At 34.7% G+C, this 24,046-nt stretch overlaps 1 protein-coding gene and 1 long non-coding RNA gene across 6 annotated transcripts in view; both read right to left on the bottom strand.

Moving 5' to 3' along the window:
* LOC140626851 (uncharacterized) overlaps positions 1-10,302 on the bottom strand; it is a 37,261-nt gene extending 26,959 nt beyond the window's left edge. Inside the window, exon 1 of the long non-coding RNA XR_012025854.1 lies at positions 9,723-10,302. This is a non-coding gene — a long non-coding RNA (uncharacterized lncRNA). The remainder of the gene's footprint in view (positions 1-9,722) is intronic.
* GPATCH2 (G-patch domain containing 2) overlaps positions 1-24,046 on the bottom strand; it is a 170,207-nt gene that overhangs the window by 116,032 nt on the left and 30,129 nt on the right. The window lies entirely within an intron of this gene.

Here is a 24,046-nt window from a genome sequence, read left to right as displayed (position 1 = left end):
TCTTGATCCTTCCTTGGCTCAAACGCCACTCCACTCTGAATCCTTCTACAAATACTGTAGCCCAAGACAGGGAAGAGAGAATATTTACTGTTTTTAAATGAACTTAAATCTCTAGGTTCATACACATATTCTAAGATATTATTAGCATAATCCTGGAATTGCATTTTTATATCAGTAAAAATGTCCAAGGATCTATAAACTATTAAAACCAGCAGAGTGATGACAAGTGAAGGTCAAAGTCTGCATCATGGCATCAAACGAAGAGTTTATGAGGGCTTAGAAGAGGAGACAATAATCAGTAGGAGCCAGCAGAGGTTCACTAAGAATAAATTCTGCCAAGGGAATGACATTTGATTTTATAGGCAGGGAGGGACAGTATTATGAAAGGAAGATGGCAGGAATGTGGCATATTAGAACTTCAAAAGGGTATCTAAGAAGTCTTTAATAGTAATATTTGCAATAATGAGAGTCAACTGTGGCTGGCTAAGAGTTCAGTCAGGTGGAATTACAGAGAGGAAAGCAGCTTGACATAAAGAGAATGGATTAATAGATTGGAATAACCTGCAAAGAAGCCTCCAGTGGCAGGCATTCTCGGCCCCTTCAGTTATTCAACATCATTATTACCAAAGTACTGGAATGCAAAAAGAAAAAGTATGCTTCTCAAACTTCACATTGCAAGACCACATTAAGTGATAGAATCAGATTTGGAAGAAAACCTTGACAATTTGAAATTTGGCCTTTAACTAAAAACAAGAGAAGTAATAGAGACATTAGGCTGTGTAATTACCTAACAGAGTAAGAGAGACAGATGAACAGACTGCTTTAGAGAAAATGGAAGACTTGTACCTCAACAGAAGTTTGTATAAATTAGGGGTTTTAGTTCAAATCATGAGACGTGCTCAGTGAAATGCTAGCCCAAATGTGATGTGACAAATCTCATCTCCACCTCTACCCCTAAATGAAGCATTCTTTTCCTTTTTTTTTTTTAAAAAAAAAGATTTTATTAATTTACTTGAGAGAGAGAGAAGGAGAGAGGGAACCCATAAGTGGGGCGGGGAGAGGCAGAGGGAGAGGGAGAAGCAGACTCTCCACTAAGCAAGGAGACTGATGCGGGGTTTGATTCCAGGACCTGGGGATCACAATCTGAGCCAAAGGCAGACACGTAACAGACTGAGCCACCCAGGTGCCCTCAAATGAAGCATTCATGAAGTAACTCATGTGTCCGGAGTAAAAGTAACCATGAATCCAGTGGTATTTTACTTCCAGGTACCATATTTGAAAGATATTAACAAATAAGCACATTTAAAAATAGAAAAATCAGAAGGGTGGGTGGGTTTGGGAAAATGTGAAAAATAACTGGAAAGAAATGAAGTGATCCAGTATGAAATGGAGAAGATACAAAACTGCCCCAAGTATTTGTGAGAGCATCCCATGGAACTCTTAATTCCTTTCCTAATATCTTTCTATTTTACAAGTGAAAAAAAAAAACAAAAACAAAACAAAAAAAAACTGAGGCCTGGAGACATAACACAGACAGCTACTAGAGCCACATACACTTAAATTTACATCTTTTGAAAATGAGGAATCCAATTTATTCTGCATAATTCCAGAGGGAGAACTAGAACCAACTACACTGTGAAGCCGGATTTCAGGTCACTATGAGGAAGAAATGGAAACAAAACAAAAACTTAAAACCTTATATGATCATGCACAGTTTCCACAAAATCTGGACAGAAAGGCAAATACGTATATATGATGTTATCAACAGCTTCAATCTTCAAAAATATGTTATCTGGGTTTCCAGACTTCATGGGCATCTACACTATGCTGAGTAACCATTACACCAAGTGTCCCATATCTCTTCGCCTGTACAACTCTCCCAGTGAAAAAACAGAACCTTAATAAGCACTATAATAACTTGCCCACAGATCCAAAGCAAATAATCACAGGACTTCCTGATTCCTCCTTCTGTAGTTCTTGCCCGCTTGCTACACATTAAGATCATTCAATGCTTCTTAAAAATACTAATGCCTGGGTTCCACTCCCAAGAGGTTCCAATTTAACTCATCTGAGATGGGGCCAGTTGTTGAAACCTGTACAGGACTTCCTAAACTAGTGGGTGCAGACAGGACAACACATACAGGAGAGAAAAGCTACTTTTCTTAGGGATCGAAAGGGTAACGGTGAAAGGTAAAAAAGAAATCTTGGCAAATGGAACATTTAAGTATCTTTATAAAAATAAATTTCAAAGGCAATTTTGTAATTATTTAAGATATAATAAAACAAAATTCAGATATCCTGAGGCCCAAAACATCAGAAGTTCAAGAAGAAAGGCAGTTTGACACTAAAGTTCATAACCCACTCAACTAAAATATGCTTTTTAAACAAATAAAATGACACTTTTTAAAGTCAAATACTGTAAAAGATTACTTGTCTTTTGCACAAGTGGCAGATCTGTTATCATTCTCATCATATTGAAAGCTTATCCAACAGATGCCCTCTCTGTACCCTCCAATAGCTCTTTGTGCACTTAAAATTAACCCCACTATCACAGTGTTTCTTGGACTAACCAATGTAAGATATTTGAAGAGAGTCTTTGTTGTCATAAAATGAGAAAAGTTGCATTAAAAGCATTAAAATAATTGTGGTTACTTGGAAAAAAAAAATCAGCAAAATACCATGCCAGCATTTTATGTAAGCCATTCCTTGCCAACAACTAATACAGTTTTCAGCTCTTTAATTAAAGAGATATTCTTTAAAATTGGGAAGAAATGTTAAGTTGAATGTCATCCCCTTCCTCCTAGAATGAATGACCTTTGATAAGTATCTGAACCATTTAGACACAAACACACATAAAATGTGATTTTTTTTTTTATTCAACAAACATGAACTTTGGAGTGGTCGAAGAAAATCAAGTACTATTTTCTCAATTTAATTACACAGAAAAAGACAGAGCTGACAAGCAGATGAGTTGTCTAAACAAACTTTACAAGCTAGGTATTAAGAGGAGTGTCATTTTTGTTAGAAGAGCCCAAGGTGACTGCTTATGTTTTGAACTGCTAGTTAATTCTGGCCAGAGCACAAATCTGTCTTCTCTCTTATAATTAATTCTCAGTGTCAAAACTGTAGATGTCCTTTTCAGAATCAACCTATCTTGCCTGTTAATTATATTACAGAAATATGTTCAAATAATGTTAACGGTCTGATTCTAAAATGCTCACAGAACAAGTTATAGGTAAAGCCCAATTAATGACTTAGCTAAATATGTTTACTTAATTATTTTGCAGAGAACATGAGAATGATTTGCTTTTTGCAAAGATGATATGAGGATATCATTTTTAAAAAGAAAAGAAACATGCAGTCTTATGATGGATACAGGATAAGAACCACTGCTTGGATATTAAGACAAATACCGATTATGTTTAGAAGTACGTAACACTGAAATATTATTTCTTAGATTAGAGGGTTTCTTATATGCTGAGGAAATGGACAAATAAGACAGAGTGGCCAAGGAAAAGTCTTTTGAAGGGTAGTAGAACAAAGTATGCTTCTTAAACATTTTTCTATATTCAAGTTAAAATAGTCTTATTTTCTCAATGGTTCACATTTGTGAAAGCCGAACTCAGATGAATTGCCTCTGCAGCTGCCATGGGAATTTAGATGGATACCAGGAAACCCATAACTGCCCCAGAGAGGGCTTGGAGCTGACATACATGACTGGGAGTCCCGCAGAGCTCCAAGACAAGTGTAGGTCCAGGAAGTGCCCACCTATTGATGCCTGTGAGGCAGAATGACAGTCTGGGACTGCAATTAGTTTCTGGATGTTTTATCTGCTTGTGGATAGCTGCCCTGTAATTTATCAAAGCGAGATAGAATGATAAGTGGAGTAATCATTGGCCTCAAGAGAGAGAAGGGGGGAAACAGTTCTGAGCACCTGTAAGGGGCAGGTCTTGGTGCAAGGTACATCCGTAATATTCATTCAACCTCTCTTCTCTCATACACCTTTTCAGGTAAACGCTACAACTCCCATTTGGAAAAGTAGAAACTGAGGTATAGAGAGGGTAAGTAAATTGTCCAAAATCACTCGGTCAATAATGGCCGACCCAAGCAGGATTTGGGTCTGAGTCTTTCTGGCTGCAAAGAGCATGTTTATCTAGAAAACTACAAAGTAAAGCAAAATTCAAGATCAGATTCAGTGATAAAGAAAATATAACATTGAAACTCATATGCTCATACTTGAAATGTTTCTCCCCTTTAATTCTTGATAAATCCACACATGGGTTTGGGAGTTTGATACTTAAATGTTTTTTTTTCTAGGTCTGGGGAGTGATTTGGGTCTACGGTGACATTTGCACTCAAGAGTCATACCATTTGCAGGTTAAAAAAAAATCATAAAAGAAGCCTTGAGGCTTCTTGGTTCCTACAAATGAGGAAACAAAGACATAAAGCGCTTTAAATCTTGCCTGAAGTCACGGTGGTAGATTTTTGTAAAACTGCGATTAGACCTCCAATCTAACCCAGGGTCTACTGTTCTTTCCATCACAAAGTGCTAGGTTTTTTGTTTGTTTTTCCCAGCTCTGGAAAAGGTTTTAACTGTTAATTATCTTAACAACATGGTTCAACCATGAGACTATCATTAAAGTCCTACAATAAATTAGCACATTCAATCATTACCTTAAAAGGAAACCAATCATCTTGCTCTGTATCAACTTTGTTTTAAAAAATAATCAAATACCAGCAAGAAAAACTAGGTAAGCTACTTAACCAAAATAAAATTTGGATTTATTGGTCAAAATTCCAGGTGGCTTAGATTTAAAATATAACTGATATAAAAGATCAATGCATCATGACATGAGAAAACGGTTACTGATTCTTTATGTGCTTCCAATTTGATTGCTTTGGCCTTCTAAACAAATAAATGGAAGTACCAGAAACCTATTAGTATGATTGATAATAAAGCCTCGCTCCTGAATGTGTACAATCTCTAAGCTCGGAGGATAACAAACAAACAAACAAACAAAAATCAGTCTAAAGATCTGCTCTAAATTGTAATAAAATAATATTTGAATTAGTCATAAATGTAAAATTTTAAAGACTTTTTGAATAATCAGATTGTCTTCACTTTAAGTCTCTAAAGAAATCCATTTTTATGTCTTAAAAACTAACAGCTTCTATCTTTTAACTCAGCATTCCTATTTTTAGTTCATGTCTTTTTGAAGTTCCAATTTTTAAAAATCCAAACCTAATAAGCTTCAGATTATCATTTATTACTATTCAAAACTCAGTGACAGTGGGTCTTTTTATATACAGAAAATAGTATGGTTGACAGGAATATGTTTATTAATGTTATGAGAAAATGGAAATATTTATAAGGCATATATCTATACACAGATAAATATATACACACAAAGATATCATACTTTTTACATTATACTTCATATTCGGAATGCTTTAGCTTGGATTACATATTTCCTATCCCCCCAAATCAAAATAGTTTAGTAATTTAACAATGCATTTTCTTATTATGAATACTATTGTTCCAGTTACATATAATGAAATAAACTTGGAACAGTGAGGACAAACTGGCTGGTAGTAATTCAATAATCTATTTAAAGAGAAAGTATACTTTTCTAGAACTTAATATTGCTAAATCATACTTCATTACCACAATTTATACACTATAAAATGTTGCTTACAAAAAAAAAAAATGGGTAAGAGTTTTCCTATTTTTGTTCAACCTATGTAACTTTAAAAAAGAAACACATGTATATACCCATGCAAATGAGGTTCCCAGATGTTTATATATTCTATTTACTCAATTGCAGCCAGCTACATAATTCACATGCAGGGCTATCCCCCTTTGAACTAAATGAATTCTGTTATAATGGAGAGTGGAGAGTTGAAAAAATTGCTTACAATTGCACATACAAGTGAAAAAGATAGCTAAGTCTAAATTAAGATGTTGGCTATGAGGTTTCCAATAGGACCTTGACATGACTGTTGACCTACTCATGACATGATCACACCAGTACGGATTTGGAATTCTATTAGTATTACCAGAGGAAAAAAAGTCAAGGAGTCATCAAGAAAACAAATCTATATCTTCTACTCCATCAGCCAATTACTGTTGTTAAAGTGGAATTAGATGGGTATTGACAATGCGAAGGGGATGAGGATTAAGCAGATGACTGAATATATCGCAAGCAGTGGTGATCATAGTTTAGTTTTTTTGCACTGTTTTGTTTCTACTGCACAAAGTATTTTACAATTCTAAAACAGGAATGTGGAAAATATTTGCTAACCAGATAATAAAAAATATTCTCATATAAGGTACTATTTTATACAAGGATATTCTCAGCAGAAAAGATCATAAAATCTGTACCTGTCTATGAATAAAGGACCCCTGGAGAGATTAAATAAAGGGTTTTTAAAAATTCGTTAATATTTCAAAGCAGAAAATTCTCCAACTGCATTCTGAAAACTGTATCTTTTCTTAAAATGTAAGGATGATACAAGTCAAGTGAGTATAACACAACAATAGTTCTATTGCATGAGGAGGCAGGATAGTGTAATATTTAAGAGCACGATCCTCGGACTTTATAAAGACCTAGTCTCAGGTCTGGACTCTGTCATTTGCTATAGCTCTGTGACCTTGAGGAAATTACTTACCCTATGTCTTAATTTCCCAATCTGTAAAACTGAGAGAGAACACCCGTGACATATGGTTATTGGGAGAATTAAATGAGTGTGCTTAGCATAGTATTCTGTTATTGTTAGCTTTTGCTATCATAAAATGTTAGTGCTATATTTCTACTGAAATCAGCCAGTTATTTTGTCTACAGATAAAATCCAGTTTTGTTACACATGGTCATTTGGAATTCCTGACGTGCTAAGTGGTCAAAGTCAAGGAACCCATAAAAGTATCAGTTTTCAATGCCAAAGTATTATATAAAACCTGGTTTTACTTTACATTACAACCTCCATTCTGCCTTGGGGGAAAAATTACAAAGCATCCAGCAGATTTGATATAATGGTGGGAGAAGGATTATAAACCTAAACTGCAAATTAATACCATTATGACACAAAGAATAGTTTTGGTGTTTTAAATAGAAACATTTTCTCCAGTTTGATTAGTTCACTCAATCCTGGCTAAAGTTCCTGGTACCATTTTTTTGCCATTTTCTTCCTACATCAAAGTTTTTACCCATTTACACACTGTATTTTACTACTGACTACATAAGACTAGCACCTTCCCCTTGTCATACAATTCACAGATTTTGATATTAAGTATATTCATTACAGCCTTTGTCTTTTAAAGTGAACTTTAGATGGAATAAGAGATAAGAAATAAGATTTATGCCAGACTGAAATCTTTAAGTAAATTTATAATGTTAATAAATATATCAATGAACTTAGAGTAATATTTAAGTAAAATTATAATCTAATGAAGATGTTACTTGATACTACTGGGGTCTATTTTCTTAAATGTGTCAGTGAGTGATCCTCTCCTTTATTCTAAGTATGAAAGAACTGATATTTTGAATTAGCCAAAAGATATAAACAATGCTTTCACTTACAATAGAAAAAAATAAATGCTTTATTCATATGTACGCTTAGAAACTATGGTGAATTATGCCTCAAATTTTTAAATCCTCCTGAGACATTTCTTATTTCCAATGAACTGAGGTAGCTTTGCCTCATAGTCTGATTTTAACTTTAATTTTAAACTTAAAATTTACAAAAAAAAAGTACATAAAGGAAAAGTGCTTAATTTTGTGATTCAACTAAAATTCAAACAGTAATATATTTTTCAATAATATAAGAAGGCTAAAAACACATTGTTTTAAAAAAGCAGTAGCAAAGAATGCCAGGAATGCAATAAGGAATGTCATGGCTTCCAGTGGCAATTCATTCAAGATAATAAAATTCCCTAAAAGTACTAAGAGGCAGGACAGCATGTTATTAAAATTTTAGTACTATCTTAAAAACAAAATTATAATCGAGAATAGAAAAAGCAGAAAGCTACCTAAACACAGACAAGAAAAAAAAAAAAAAACCCTCTAGCAAATCTAATAAATTTAACTTGCCCTGCCAGATCTTTTCAACTTATTGGAAAATTCGCTTGACTTAATATTGACACAGAGATGTGTAAATCAATACATTCAGAATGAAAGATATATTTTAATTTAAAAATGTTCAGACTGCAGCAGTAAATCTATGCACTTAGCACATAAAAATCATCAAGAGTTTGAATGTTGAGACATAGTAGTTGGGCTCACCAACATCTAAAGGTGAATGCCAAACACTAAATTTTTACCATTAAAATTTCTACTTTTTATGACACAAGTAAGGCAATCTTTACAAAATTTACTGAAATATATTTATAAGAACCCAGATAAGCTGAATTTCATTGAGAATCCATCAAAGTCTGCAACCAGGGCACCACCTATCTGCTGTTTATATAAAGTCCTATTTTTATGCACAACTGACAAGCTATTGCAATCTTCCCAAATGAAATGAGAAAAATAAGAGAAATGAAGGTACTTCCTAATCTCGGTGGTTTTCTATATAGTGGAAAGCTTTAACTGTGCTATCCAATATGGTAGCCATCACTTATATGTCTATTAAATTAAGATGTATTAAATGTATGTGATACACTGTAGACTTTAAGTGCAAAATATTTCATTATCATTTTTGCTAAAATAATTTTACTATTACATACGTGCATTTTCAAGGTCGAAACCAGAAATAATTGTGTTCCACCTAGGAATGTATTAGATAAGAAAGCAAGACTTCTACAGACAAGCATAAGAATACAGTTTAACTTTATCTCCTTAAATAAACTAATGTGCACAAATTTAATTTGGTAAATCACAACATAAATTAAAATGATCTTGCATTTAAACAAATCAGGAATATTCCCACTTCTCTGTCTCCCATATACTGTCTACTAGGTATTATAAAAAGATGAAAAACCAATACTCGTAACTCTAATCACTAGTAAATTAACGTTTCAAATGACAAATTTGAAAGCTAAGAGGGAAATGTTATACTTCTAAAAAAATCTATATCACATAAAAAAGGTTAGGAGGTGCATATATTTACTAAAGTATATACATCACAGCCAACTTTTCCCAATTATCCAAGATCACAGCAGAGATCTGCTTCTCACATTCTGCCTATAACCTCTCTTTATAATTACTGCGTAACTTTGCCTTCAGCAATCTCTCTCCTTGAACTCTCACCATCCTTCTTCTTGAAAGTCTTTCTCTTTCCCCACCACTTTCTCAAGCTTTACTAGTTAAGAGCGGTCTGCTAAGACCAGCAACAGCATTACCCAGGAGTTGGTCAGAAATGCAAAATCTCAAGCCCCATGTAAGACTTACAGAATCACAATTTACCTTTTAACAAGACCCACCCCCACCATTTTCTAAGACTGGTCTGGAGGCTAACTTTAAAATCCCTGCTCTAGGCTTGCAGAAAAGGGTTTGTACCCTCCCAGTCTGTTTCTCTTGTCCTTACCTTTTACTGGGCTTTACTGGTCTGCAGGTCAAACAAGGTTAGAGAGCATCCTAGAAACCCCTAATCTCAAAATTTGCATTTCACAGATAAGCAAACTAGAAATAACTATTAATCTCTAAAAGGCCCTCAGTAAATGAATGACAAGTTGTAAAACAAAAGGCAAGAGGGGAAGCTGAAGGTAAAGGAAGTTAAGGACTTACACAAATTCATGTAGTTAACCAGCTGCAGGATTAAAACATTATATCTGTCTCAAGCTGACTCCTAAATTCAATGCTCCTTCCAATACGTGATGCCACTAGCGAGACAGGGCTTCCAGCTCTCCTCCTTTCTCACTGGGCCGTGGGGGAAGACTATGTCTCTCTCGACTGGGTGTTATCTGCACACAGGTGAGTACATGTGCACATCTAGTTCTGGAATGCTTTGCAGAGGAACGGTTTTAACTGTTAAAAGCATAGTATTTTTTCAGTTTAAGGTCACATTTCCTTTTCCACATTCTTTGATCATTTTCAATTCTATCAGAAAATAGCAGAGGTACTTGAGAGGTGGGAATCAGGAAGTAATGAGTCAAGGTCACATGAGGTAAATTTAAAACACAGACACAAACAAATGGTAACCAGATTGGGTATCATTACTCCAGGTGGTCAGCTGTTCATCATTTGCCCCTACTTCTTTCCTTTTATATTCTGATTCTTCTTTGTTACCCAGTTTCCTGTTCCACTTACCCACTGCTTTTTTTCTTTGAAGGCCACAGAAAAGACAAAATTGAAAGTTACTGGTATAGTGCTTGATACTACCTAATATTACAAATAAGAACTTACAATTCTATAGTATTTTCACTTTTGTACCAAGTATTTTTATAAAGTAGTTCCATAAATATTTTCGTTAAGCCATTATAACACCAAAATGCTAAAATGGCTGACAGTGAATATAAGGAATGATTCCATGTAAGAGCGTTCCCTGGACATGGTAACTCTGTTTACACTTTCTCAATTAATCACATATTATGAAAAGCTCTAAGAGGAGGAAAATATCCAGGCAATAAGCCCCAAAAAACGAAGAATGGAGAAGGCAACACCACAATTTTACTAATACTAAAAACTTTAATACTTAGTATTAAAGGTGGTAAAAAATATATTGTAAAGCTCAAAAATAAATGCTTAATATCAATCAAAATATTGTGACAATCAATATAAGACAATGGATTGAATCGTGTGTTATCAAAGACCACAAGAAGGTGACAGGTATTTAAGCATTCCACAGTATAACTAGCCAATAAGTCAGTAAACAGATAACTAGTTTTATAAATATAATCAACTCAGTTACTTAGTGTCTTATTCTCAACTAACATTTGAGTATAAAATATATACTTAAACGTGACTAATAGGAGCTCCTGACATTGCAGAGTTTATAGAAATAAAAGAACAGAAATAAAAGTACAGAAACACACCATTCTTTGTAAAGATATCAAATATGGTTGAGCATGTTATAAAAGCATTAAAAATTAGAATATCTTGAGTCTATAAACCTCTTGGGTAAAATGCAGTAAAATATGACTGAATTAAAGACTACTAGCATCTCATGAATAATTAGTATTAGATTACACCCATTTAATAGCATAAGGTGAATTAAATAGCAGATTAGGCACAGATAAAAACAGAGCTAGATAACGGCGACAAAGTTGAAGAAATTACCTACAAGGCGGCACAGAAAGACAAAGAAATAGAAACCCCCCCAAAAAGGGTTAAGACACACTGAGAATAAAATGAGAAAGTTGCAACATCTGTCTGTCTGGAATCCTAGAAAAATAGGAGACTCATAATAAACAAAAGACAACATTTAGATAAGGGCTGAAATATTTTTTTTTCTTTTACAGCTGGTTAAAGACAGCTATCAGCAGACAAAGACAACAAAAAAACAGGGTAAATAAATTTACATCAATACATCATGTTGTGAAACTACAGAATATCAAAAACAAACAAACAAAATCAGTGGGGGCGAGTGGGGGGAGGGTGGAGAGGGGGCGGGAGAACTAATCTGACAATAGATTTCTCAACAGCAATGATGAATGCCAGAAGACAGTAACAGGGTATTCACCAAGTGTTGAGAGAAATTGTTGAACCCAGAATTACATATGCAGAAAAAGTATTTTTCACAACCAAGCATGAAAGGAATCCGGTTTCAGATAAAAAAGAACAAATTATCAGTTTTAGAACTTCACTAAAATACCTTCTAAGAACGTATTCAAAGAAAAGTGATAAACAACAACAACAACAAAACAAAGAACAGGGATCTTATAAGGAAAAATATGAAATGTTAGGTGAAATAGTAAGAAAGAATCTGGTAAATCTTGTAGATCTAAAATAAACACTGTATATTAATACTAATGTCTAATTCATAGGTTTATAAAACTAGTAAGATTAGAAAGCAAAGGAATGTTTGAAGGATGATCAAAATCAGTGTTCTAAGGTCTCTGTATTGAACGGTCAGAAGTCTGACATTATTACACATGAACTTGAAATTTAACACACCCATGTACTCAACTAGTTGTTAAATTAACCATGCATTTTTACAACTGTTTATCTTCAGTTACACTGAATTTAAGCACGCGAGTTAGAATCAGATAACCTGTTTGTTCACAAAAGTAATACCTACAAACAAACCTATGCTAATCTTCACAAAAATCCATGTTCATTCACTCAATATTCTCACTGAATATTGAGTTCCCCCGATGTGTCAAGCACTCTTCTAGACACTGAGGAGAATGGTGAACAAGAGAAAGAGTGCTTGACCCTGGAAGCTTACATTCTAGTAGTTGGAGACACCAGACAAGGAAAAAAAAAAAAAGGATAATTTCAGATTATGGTGAATGCTATAAAGAAAAGAGAGGTCATATGAGGGCAAGTAATTAAGAGATGGGGGAGATAAGAGATCTAAGTAATTTTGCCTAAGACTTTGAAAGGGTGGCAACTCAAATCGAGTCCCTTCTAATTCCAATTGCCTGGTCTTCCTAATGTATTATATTACTTTCTTATTTTGTGGGAAGACTTCGTCAGTCAAAGTCAGAGCTCAGATACTCTTTTTGCATTGCCCCTTAGTAGAAGTGATCACTCTATTTATTCTGTTCTCAATAGTGCAAATGGCTTATATCTCTGTTACAGCACTCACAACTTTTCTTAGCTGGGCGTTGGTCTATACATACCAATAACTGTAGACTCACTAAGATTAGAGATGTGTATCATTTGTTATTTTGGGCTTCCAGACCTTACCAGAGTATCTGGTACATAGTAAATCTCAATACTTTCTTGTTCTGAACCTCAATGATGATTTTCATTTAAAATGTGATCAACATAAGTACTACTTATATAAACTAATCTTCACTTAAAGGTTTGGGCATGCTTTAGAAGAGACAAGAATAAATAATGGCCATCAGGTCAAGTCACCATAGTAATAACCTGATGGAGATGACTATAAAAGAGGTGAAATTTTCGGGGGTAGAAGGGTGATTCTTAAATGCTGGAAGAAAGGCAGAGATCAGGATGAGGAAAAGGGACATGACCACAGGTCATGGGTCATAACTACCTTGATAGGATTTCCAAACTATACATGCTGTTCCCAATATGGAGGTAGGTGGTGGGACTGAATTATGATGCCCACCCATGGTTAAGAACTGCTACCTAGTGAATCATCATAGTGAGGTAATGTGTTATTATCTCTCAAGTAGACTGGAATGGAAAAAAATACCTAGAGCTACCGGGCACATGGCACAATATAAAAAGGCATCATTGCCTTCTGCATAGAGATAAGGATTGAAAGCTGTTAGAATAACAAAAAGCACAGATAGAAAAGATCTGACAAAGAATAAAAACAAACACCAAACAAATATGAGAATGACAATATCCAATATATGGGGAAAAGAGAAGCCAGGAAAACAGGTCAGAGGCAGAGGAGTGGTTGCAAAGGAAGGAGAAAACAGAGATGGTATGATCACGAAAAACCAGGGCAGGAGTGCTAACAGGATGGAGCTAAAATGACAAATAGTAAAGAGTAGCTGAGAAAGAAAAAGATGAGAAAGGCTTGGAAGAATCATTGTCCAGGATGTCAGCAGTGACCTAGGAAGAGGATGATAGGAGTCTTAAAGGAATTTGAAGAGGATGGAAAAGATAAGTCAATGAAGAAGAGAGTTATAGTCTCTGCTTAACTTAGAATCTTCTCAGTAGCCCAGCCAGACACTCAATTGCAAAGAACTACTGAGGGCAGTGACTTAATTCTGATACATGAACTGTGTTGGGTCCAATGACAGTGTCTCAGAATATAACCAAGAGTACTGATCTACCTACTGGGAAGCTATTTCAATGGGAAGGAGTTTTTTTGTTTGTTTTTTTAGTATACAGTTGTGTTTTCAAACATTATTATTATGACCATTAGGATGACTTCATCATTAAAAAGCCTAAAGGTTGTTGTTATTGTTATTATTTTTATAACAATATTTATTGTTTTTATTGTTTTTTAATGAAGCACTTAACCCATTCAAGCTTAACTGAACCATAAGACATCATCCAGTGTGATATTCTCAAAAACAAAGAAAAAACAAAAAACAACAACAAAAAAAACCAAACCAAATAATTAAATGCCCTTCAGAATGAAGAGTAAAAACAAAATGAAACAGATTGCAAATCTTTAACTCAGTAATATCTTCTATGTTGTTCTTTATCTTTATTCAGTACCACCATTCGTACAGAGCACTGTACATAGCAATTAAAATAGATTGTAACTTCCTCAAATAATGGTCTGCAAGACAGGTGACAGTCATAAACTAATGTCAGCTGATGTCAGATGAGGAAACCTACCCCCTCAGGGGGAATAATTCGATGGAGGTAGCAAGTTAAACAAATACTCCATATGAACATAAAACCATTAGTGTATGTTGTGAACACAACTGAAATAAATATAATCAAGTATGTGACTAGCAATAGTTATGCAAAGCCATATTTACATGAGTCAGACTGAGAACAACTCAGTTGTGTCCTTAAGAACAACTTAAAAGGATGTTTTTAAGACACTTCTGAGGAAGGAGGAAAACTTAGGTGACTATGAACAGGGCACTATATCAGGAAGAAGTAAGAAGGAAGGCTTCCAATTATTTCAAAATCTGAGAAGCAAAAGTTGTTTGGTCCTGTATTTTTTTTCTTATGTATGAAAGAATGTGATCCCACATGTCGTTAGAAATCTTCCAGAGGGTCTGACTGCCTTCACTGAATTGTACAATCTCCCAGTGGGCAAGAGCCGCTCTTCCTGCCTCTTCTGTTTATCCCATGCACCTCCCTTTCTACAAGTCCCACTCCTGAAGGCTTGATTGCCTGTGGCTGCTAGCAAATGCCATGCTGCTTCATGCCATGCACCGTTGCTCATGCTTTTCCTTTTGTCTAGAGCATCTGTCCTACTCTATTTGCTAATTAATGTTTAAATAAATATTTCCTAAATGGAAATAAACTGGATGATTGAAAGACATCCACTTGTTCTATACATTCTACAGGTCCCCCAACTTAAAAATATAATGTGTATAATATGGTAAACCAAGTGGTTTTAAATTTGTATAAGCTGGAGAGGTCTATATTTATAAACAGGAAAACTATTTAGGCAAGTGAAAAAAACTAGACCAGAATCGATTAATTACTTTATAAGTGAACAAACACTCTAAAAGAGAGTCTAAGAAAATATGGAAATAACTTTAAGGGAAATTTTTTAAAAATGAATTTGTGCCAGACAGCTTGCTAGGCAATGGTTTTAATGTCTCAATTATTCCTTAGAGAAGCAGCATCCTTTCTTTATTAGACATTCTAGGGCAGTTAAATAATGTCAAAAGATATTACTTCTCTTTCTTGATGTAAGCATTTTAACCACTCAGATCATAAAGGTCAAATTAACAGAGCTTTCATTTATTTGTACTCAACTAACCTAATACAGTAAGTTTCTCTTAATACGTTAATACTACTACAGCTAAACTTATGTCTGATGACTTCGTTTTGCAAAACAGCACAATGATTTCAGTCACCATACTGTAATATAATTTTCCTTTTATCAAGGTCATTCAGCACCAGCTTTCCAGACTTCAACTGCAGAGATGGGTCATTTCATTGGTAAATTTGAGAAAAATAAAAGGGTACAGGCACATTAGAGGGCTTGGGCCTTTGGTTTTTATTTTAGCATTGAACTAAGCTATAATACTTCCTTTGAAAGACATTAAGAATTAATTGTATCTAAATCTAAGTTTTAAAAGTGGCTTCTAACACATTGGATAAGATACATTTAACTTTCTAAAGATGAGAAAATAAACAGCACCTATTTCTCAGATCTCAGGAAAAAAATCATTAAGTCTCAAGTACTAGGCTTTTCTTCAGCCAATGGTCAAGGATCAGAGGGAAAAGCAATTGAATGGAAAAGGCACTAGACTCACACAGCTCTATTCAGTCTGCCAGAGCCCACTCACACAGAGGACAGAGAAAATAACATCCTTACAGTAAAATGTCTGAATTCTCAATTAACTATAATAGTGCTTCTGTGATCAACACTACTTGAAGAAGACTTAAGCACATGCACTGTAAGTTTTCACTAGAGGACCAAAAGAAAAACCATGATTCATATAATGTCTTTATACCTCTTGCTTGATCAGGAAAACAGATTAGAATGCAAATATCTAATTTCCCCCATTTCATGTTGAAACTTCACTTACCCCCTCCATTTAAGTCGTCTACTCGCCCACCAACCCTCCCCGAAAGTTCATTAAGTATCTGCCTCATGAAAGGCTCTGTGGGATGCAATACTGCTTTACTCAGCTGTGGAAAGGGATGTATGTACACAAAGGGGCAGCAGTATTTGGCCAGTAAACTGGTTTTTGTTGTTTTCCTTTATCTTCCTTTTTATTTTCCCCCCTATCAGAGTATCTTAAAATGTTTTGAATTTGAAGAACTTTACCTAGGAATGCCCTTGCTAGTGTGCAGGTACATCCCCAACACAAAGCTACTTCATATTATATGTGTGTGGATGTATGTACATACATATGTATTATCTGCCTGGACCCTGAAGGCATTTGAGCTTTGGACTCCGAAAATAAATGAGTAATAATAGTTTCTTTACAGTTCACAAAGTCCTATTACATACCTTATTTCACCTTATCTTTTATTATCCCTATTTTAGGGATGAGGAAACTAAAGCTTAAAAACTGATTTCTCCAAGGTTATGCAGCCAGTAAATCATGGATCTTGGAGAAGTTACTCCGATTTCTGGCTCCATGCTGTTTTGCTTGCACTCTACCAGAAGTGGCTACCACATGGTCCTGTGAGTAATGAGGTGATGGGAGTGAGGCCCCTGAATGACAAGAGAGATGCCTTTCTGGCAGGGAGGTTTTCAGATAAGGTTTTAACTGAAATGTATTTTGATGAATGGGCAAGATTTCCACAGACTGACATGAAGTGTGATGTTTCAAATGTAAAAATAGTTGGAACAAAGTGACAGAAGCTGGAAGGCCCCAGACACATTCAGGATGCATGAACCAGGGAGAATAGGGACGCAGAGATGGAAAGGGAAGTTGAAGCCCTAATGGCAAAGACCCAGACAGGAAGAAGAGGAATTTACATTCTATCTGGTAAACCAAGGGGTGGCACTGGAAGATTCAGAAGTCAAATGGGTCAGATGGACCACGTTAGGATTTGAGGAAGAGTTGATGACGGTGTGAAAGAAAGCAGAGAATAAAAGACTAAAAAAAAAAGAGTTTGGCTGAGTCAGTGGCCAAGAGACTAAAGGAGAAAATCGGGGGCAAAGTATGTAGGTTACTTGTTGACCTCCTTCAAAACGTTTATTTTGCTTGAAAACAGTAAAAACTTACTTGGCAGTTCCTAAAATGATGGCTGAAAATATTAACAGAATTTCAGCCTATAGGATGGATTCACATTCAAGCAGAAGGACAGAAAGGCAGGTGGGCACATCGGACAGTCTATGGGACCAGGAATCAGCAGGTTGGCCTTGGCTCTGCGTCTTCCTATTCACGTCACTTCCATGTCTTCCTTAACGTTCTCTTTTAAAAGGTGGGCAGAACAAATCTGTTGTCCTTCACAAAACTGAATACCATGCGAAGGAGACAACTGTGATACTACAGCTGTTGTTAAAGTCTTCATAACTGACAGTAACACAGAAACTTCAGCAATAAATTGACTCTGTATCATGAGCCAATGTTTATAAAACCACCGGAGAAGTAACACTCATATCTGTTATTGGAATTTCAAAGGAAGGCCACGGCATTTCCATTTATCATTTTTTATTTAATAGAAGATGATTTAACTTACTTTCATATTTAATGTGATCGGGAAATCAAGTTAGGAAGTCCATGTAAGTTGGAAATTATGTTTAAAGTTTTTACAGCTAGTTAAGATTACGAAAACTTGCCATTTGTTAAAAGAGAAATTAATTTGGTAAATCCAAATGAATATTACATTCTGGATTAAAGAAGCCATATATCAAAAAAGTTATTAAGTTCACAGCTTTAAAAAAAAGCTCTATTTTTAGATAAATAGCAAGACCTCTAATTCATGTCTGATCTTTGCGCCTTAGAAAGCATCTGTTTTCTTCACTGTATAGTTAGCACAATCATTGAATTCTATTTTGGCTATTCTGGCTACAAAAATCACCTTTTTAACTGCTAATTTCATCATATGGCATCTTATATATATATTATATATTAGCAATGACACAAATATGCTACGGAGTTACAGGTTTAATTCAAATTAATGTCACTTTCATTTCTAATAGGATCCATTCCAAAATTCTATTTCAGAATTTTATTTGATAAAATATAAGCATAGACTTAACCACCAAGCCTCAGAACATGTTAATTGCAAACACATTTTTATGTACTTTGTGGGCAAGTAAACAAATTCTTACTTTCAGTTTTAAATTTTTTGTAATAGCACAGTGGAGGTGGAGATGGAAATAAAAAAGGGTACCACTCTGAATTTTACTGTGGAATATGTGTAGGAAGGTATAAAATTAAAATGACAGGAGTCAGTGTTTACCATACAGTATTTCAAGGATTTATTTTAAGTCTAATGATAATCTTAAGTGTATAAAGAATGACAGATACTCCTTTATTATGTATTAAATTAAAAACATAACAATGATTCCATTCCAAACCATAGTGTATGTGAAAAACCAATGTGACTGCATACTTAGGATATATTAATAAAGAATAATCTGAAATGTATACACAGAAATTAAACAGTGTATCTGGAGATTAATAAGGGGAAGACCTCTGTGTAAGGAACAAACTGAACATAGCTGGTTACTGTGCTTCCTTTCAATGTCACTTCTGGGTAACTGCAATCAAAAGGAAATAAAAGCAGACACTCAATATGATCACTATCTGATCCTGATTCAAATGGGCATTTCCTCTTTTTTTGTACTAAATACTTACATGAAATGATGATACAACCCCATGTATTTCTTTCTTCTCTTTTTGATTCCAAAATGGATCTATGGCAACGATCATCTAACAACCGCCTAAGTGCTTGTTTTATGAATCTGGCCCTTACTCAAGAAGTTACATTGAAAAGTCTTTTAATCTCCTTCTGAAAAGAATTTACTGGATTGCATTTAAGTTCAAGTTCAAGGGTATTAAAATGTACAAAGGAGAGTGAAAAAGGTGCTAGGTTATAGATTTTAACTTCTTAACTAGAAAACTGACTCAAAATAGATTTTCTAATTTACAATGAATCAAAAGAGAAAACATTAGACCATAGCAAAAGTGGCACAAATGTATCAAAAACCAAATGAATAAACATTTGAGGAGATTTATTATTAGAAATTGCAATAAATTTTGGAAAGATGAATTGATTTTAGTTAAAAGGTATAACTGACAATTTATTGGGCGGGAAGATGCATTATTTTCCAATTGTTATCCATCTACAGTAAAACTGATTTGTGTCCTATTGTATTTTATGGAAAAGGAGAGTGCAACTTTCAGTGATTTAGATTAAATGTATTAATCATAACCAGGCACTGTGAACTATATATCTACTATTAAAGAAGATTTTTGACATTTAATTCTGTAGCAATATTTTGGCTCTGTACCACTCTTCCTAAATCCAATTCCTGCTACAGTTGGCAGATTTCTCCCTTTTAATTTTATGAGGCTTAAAGTAGCATTTAACCACCCATGCGGTAAATAATGCGGGATTAGAAATATTTAGTGTTTTGTTTCCCTTTCAAGAGTGGTAATCCATCAAGTCCAAAAATGTTCTCTAAAATTTTTCTATATTTTTGGCAATCTCTAATATATGAGATCATAAAAACTATAAAATTAAATAAAATGCATTACATAGCCAGAATAGATCTGCTTTCTAAAGAACTGCCTTAACCTGAAAGAGCAGGGAGAGACATTTTTGAACCAGAAACGTGGAATCCTTATTGAAACACAAAACAAAATAAAATAAAAGATATGAATTAAAACATGATAACTAGATTAGAAGCTTTTGATTTTGTTCCCACAGGTAACAAATCTTAATGTCGGTGTGTAAAATAATTCTGAAACAGCTTGGTCATTTAAGATCTATCTAAAACACACACTCTTACAAGACAAGGTATTCAGATTCTATAGGAAAATGATTACTGAACACGTAAGATGTTCTAGGTATTTGGCTAAGTGCTCATAAGAGTAAAAACGAATTTTAAGTTTAGTACAACTATCACATGATGGACATTTACTCCCCCGAAATAAATGTGGTTAAAAAAAAAAAAGAAAAAAAACAAGTGAGGCACAAAGACAAAAATGAACTGATTAACCTATGGGAGTTAATATTCTAACCACAATTTTGAATAATATTGAACATTTTTGTATTTAACATGTGAGCTTAAAAATAATTAAAAACTTCAATTAAAAGTCTGTTACTAAATCAAAATAATCACCAGAAGTGAACCTGACTTTAAACAAAATCAAATTCCTATTTTAAAACTTTAATTCATATGAAATGTTAATTTTGGCTATTAGGGAATCCAAATTATTACAATAATCACACTATAACTGCATGTGGTACTTTAAGATCTATCAAAGTAATAAAGTAACCTGTCAAACAAGTAATTATCTATATTTAATCTATATATAAAACAAATGGCCCAGAAATGAGTAAAGTCTGTAATTCACTCAAGACATGTTGATGCCATACATTCATGGTGAGAACATCTAATTTCTTCATACATATTCATATCTTCATTCACTTTTAACAAAGTTTATGATTATGACTGTTGGGAAAACAGTGTCTGTCCTTCTAGTGTCTAAATGAAATCTTGGATTACTGACCAGCAGTAAGATATAATCTAAAATATGTGTGTTCATGTTTGTGTAAAAGCCCGTTTTCATACATAGTGTCCGCTGTGCCCTCCATGCCCTTCACAGTGCTACACCGTGGAGCTGGGAGTTAAATGTCGGGAGAAATAGAGAACTGATCCAGTCAGCTAGACAGCCAGAACCTTAAGGATCATTCCAATGGAAATAAAGGCATTTCAATTGCAAACATTAGACACAATACATACAATAATGTGTTGGCAATGTGTTTGTAACATATACAATTACATGCATTAAGTTGCTGAGGAAACAGGATAACTCTAAGATTTTGTTTGATCCAGGAAGAGTTAGATTAATTGATATTTCCTATAAACAGCCAACTCCAAAGGCTGGGCATATCAGTATTTTATGAAGCTAAACGGGGAAGTAGGTTAGGGAAAAGTTGTGACATTAATAAATATGAAAAAGGCAAATGCCAAATTTGCAGCATGAATTAAATTATTTATTTCAATGCAATCAGCAACAATTTAAAAGGGTGAACTAAAGATTCAATGACAAAAATTCTTCAATCTTTCCTTGAAATGAGAACGCTATCATATTTTGAAGATGACAACTTTTACAAGTTGACAAGAAATTTAAGTTTCAAGCCTCATGGTATTTTCAAAAGACAATCACTATAGCTCCAGCTAAAAATACAGAAAAGAGTATAACTTCTGGAAATTTTCATCTCTAAAAGGATTGGAATTCAGACCTAGCTCTGATCCTTCTTAATGAAGCTAATGCTTTGAAAATCTGTGAATCCATAAAATGGGAATTACCATAACATGTCTATCACCAGGCGGATGCTCTTTACAAAAATACCCAATGCTATTTAAATATTTATTGCTGCACTGACCTTTACAGATAGGAAGAAAACCTAACTGACAGGTAACAGAAAATTTACCTTCTAATAGAAATGTTAGTGTTGGCAAAAACCTAATAAGTGAAATCCACATGTTAAATCAGAGGACAGGAGAGAAAACATGTGAGTTGGAAGTAGAAGAGTTGATGGGAGGAATGAACAGCCTATTTATGTGGTGAAAACTCTTACACTGAAAAATAAAACCTCTATCCAATTCAACAGATTTAACTTCATCAACCAAACTCAGAATGATCTGCCCAATATATTCATTAAATTGACCAAACTACCTGACTGAAGTGGATTATTTCTAGGCCATTAGGCCTAGACATTTTTTTGAGACATTAAAAATTTAAGTGTAAATATATTTTTTACCCTTCAAGGAGAGGCTGTATAGCTTGATGGTTATATCCTTGGGAAGCTGGCCATGGGGCTAGAGAGTCTGTATCCTGACACTATCAGTTACAAGTCATGACCCTTAAACAAGTCATTTAAACCATTTGTCCATGTTTCCTGGTTTATAAGATACAGTGGAGAATAATATTTACTTTGGTAGGCTTTTTTTTGAACATTACATGAATGAACATACATAAAGAGATTAGAATACCACCTGGCAGATAATAGGAACTCAAAAAATGGGGAGAGAGGGTGGCAAAAAAAAGCAAGCTGACTAAAGCAGCAGATTCCAGGAAGGTTCAGAAATTGGAGGTGCCAGGTAACTCCGAAACAGGTAATTTATTAAAAAAAGAAAAAGTTGATCCCGATTCCAATCCTCAGTCAGTCTTATCATGTTACCACTGCTACCCTATACCACAGCAGAAGCTCAACATTTATATAAAAATGTTAAACTATAATGAGTACTGGGTGTTATATGCAACTAATGAAAATCACAACTCTACCTCTGAAACTAATAATACATTATATGTTAATTAACTAGATTTAAATAAAATAAAAATTTAAAAACCTAAATAAATAAATAAATAAATAAATAAATAAATAAATAAGTTAAACCAGAAAGGGGCCATACTGATGGGTGACATAATATACCTTTACTAGGTCAGAGGAATTCAGTGGAAGTCAGCACACTGAATGCTCCCTGTCCTCTGCTTTCAAAGTAGAATGTTGGCTAGTGGACTCAACACTGTCCCACTCACCAACCTTGAGGCAGGAGAGTACTTAATAGGAGATTATTTCCAAGGGAAATCCCTATTGAATAGCAACATTTAAGGATTTTCCAACCAAAAGGTACATTAAGCCCTGCATCTGCATACTAGGCATCCAATAAATTTGTTGTTGTTGTTGTTGTTGTTGTTTTTAGTGCTTTGTGAAATGAAATCCTATCTGCCGTTGCATCAGGAAATACATAAAAGGACAAATTAAAAACAATGAAGAATTTTGACACTAATATTGGGAGGAAAGGATGTTACTTAAGGGTGAGCTGGCTATGTAACCAGTGGTGGAAAACGCCCTAAAAAACAAAGGGGTGGGGGAATGCCTGGGTGGCTCAGCGGTTTAGCACCTGCCTTTGGCCCAGGGTGTGATCCTGGAGTCCTGGGATCGAGTCCCACACCGGGCTCCTTGCATGGAGCCTGCTTCTCCCTCTGTGTCTCTGTCTCTGATGAATAAATAAATAAAATAATAAAAAACCCCACAGAGGGGTGATAACCAATAATCGCCAGCAACACTCTCAACATTATAGAGCACATCTGTGCCTGAGCTGGATTCCTGTCACAGGGGTGCTATATGCACCTGTGGATATAATACAAACATAAGCAGAAGAATAAAACAGGGGCAGGAGGGAAAATGCCATTTCAGAAGATGGAACAATCTCTCAAAGGTGAAGAGCTGGAGGAAGTTTTGAAGAAAAGGCAAAGAATTTGATCTGTTCCTTAAGGTGCATGAATCTAAGAGTAAATAGAGGGATGTGCTGCTGTGAGCAAAGGTATAGAATGCATGAATGTGGCTGAACAGGAGAAAGTGGAAGGAGGCGTGGGGGTGTTGAGAATATATAACCGTCTGGGAAGGAGTGAAGTGGGTGAGACTTCCTAGGTGAGCAGTGAATTTAGAAAGGAACAAACCTAGATTTTTATGATGAAGGCAGTGAAAACTATTTATTTTTATTTATTTATTTATTTATTTATTTATTTATTTATTTATTTATTTATCGGGCATCATCATGTTTTAAAAATGTTTACTTGGAGTTACATGGGATATGGATCTGAGGGAGGAAACCGGAAGACAGATCAGGGACATGACTAACGTGTTATCAAAATGTAAGGTTATGAGTAACTACCCTA

The sequence above is a fragment of the Canis lupus genome, chromosome 38 (assembly GCF_048164855.1).
Source record: "Canis lupus baileyi chromosome 38, mCanLup2.hap1, whole genome shotgun sequence".
Classification (NCBI taxonomy): Eukaryota; Metazoa; Chordata; class Mammalia; order Carnivora; family Canidae; genus Canis; species Canis lupus.
Note: the sequence above shows the minus strand (reverse complement) of the source record. Positions and strands in the feature narration are given on the sequence as shown.